The sequence below is a fragment of the Octodon degus genome, unplaced genomic scaffold (assembly GCF_000260255.1).
Source record: "Octodon degus isolate 3935 unplaced genomic scaffold, OctDeg1.0 scaffold00007, whole genome shotgun sequence".
Lineage (NCBI taxonomy): Eukaryota > Metazoa > Chordata > Mammalia > Rodentia > Octodontidae > Octodon > Octodon degus.
This window is the reverse complement of record NW_004524583.1, coordinates 10,215,772-10,217,066: the sequence shown is the minus strand read 5'-3', so window position 1 is coordinate 10,217,066 and position 1,295 is coordinate 10,215,772.

Below are 1,295 nucleotides of genomic sequence, written 5' to 3'. Positions count from 1 at the left end.
AAGCATGAACTACCACGCCCAGTCTCGGTGGCTGGCTCAGTGTGCTTGGGAGCAGGGCTAGCATGGCATGTGGTATCAGGGATCAAAATTAAACCTCTTTTGAATATGTCACCTGGCCTCAGGACTAATACACTGATCCAAGCCCACAAACGGTAGTTATGATGCTTTGAGTCTAAAGTGGCTCCAAAGCCTCCTGTGTTTGAGGCTGTCAGAGCACCGCAGTTGACACTGTGCTGGGATGTGGCGCCTGGTCACCAGGTGCGTGGCCTGGAAGGCTCCTTCTCCCTGGATCCTGCAACATGCGCAGCCTTCCCTTCCACACGCTTCCACTGTGCCACTTCTGTCAGAGTCCCTGACCATGCAAGGACCAAAACTTCTGAAACATGAGCTGAAATCAACCTCCCCTCCTTTAAATTGCAGAAGTCAGGTATTCCTGTCAGCAAGAAAGAACATCATTAATTATAACCCCAGACTGATACATAAGGCTTGCTGGGAGCTGGTCCTTGCGTGACCTGACTTTCCTCACCCTGAAGTCCTTGCCATAACCAAATTTGTCGCCTCCTGTTCCTCTAGTACATTAGACAGGCATGCAGCATTCTGAGGAGATAACAGAGATAGAAGTACACTGTGTCTCTACCCTCAACCCTTACACTGCGCATCCTTAACAACCTGCCCCAGCTTCCTCCTGTCCCATGGAGATTCTTGTGACTACACTAGGTGAAGTAGCCCTTCTTTTCTGGTACTTGCCACCCAGTGTATCTGGCTTCACCAAGCAATGCCACTTAGCTCCTTGACTAGAGAAGCAGTTGTGGGCAGGACAGTTCTAAGCTTCCCTCTGTCCAAGTCCCTCCACTGCCAGTGCTACTTGTACTGTTATTCTGCTTTCCTTGTGTCCCACAAGGAAGTCTGCTTGATGCTTTCCGTGCATCTCCTTCGCCCATAGTCTTGAGCACTGCCATTCCCTCTGCTCCTGAAAATTTAGTCCATCAACTCCTCCCTTATTCTGATTTGTCTTTCTCTTTCTCTTCTCTAAATTTTCTCCTTTAGTTCTGAGTATCTACCACTCCTCAAATAAAATAAAATCCACAGATAATCCAGTCATGACATTCTCAAGTACATGTAACAGAAAACTCAACTAAAGTAGTTTAAATAATCATAAAATATATTGTCTCATATTAATAAGAATCCCAGGAGCCGGGCCATGTCCTGGAGCAGTTAGGGTCAAGGTTCAGCTTCCTGCCCTGAGCTCAGCTCCTCTTGTGGCAATCACTGGCCACCAGCGGCAGCCAAGACTC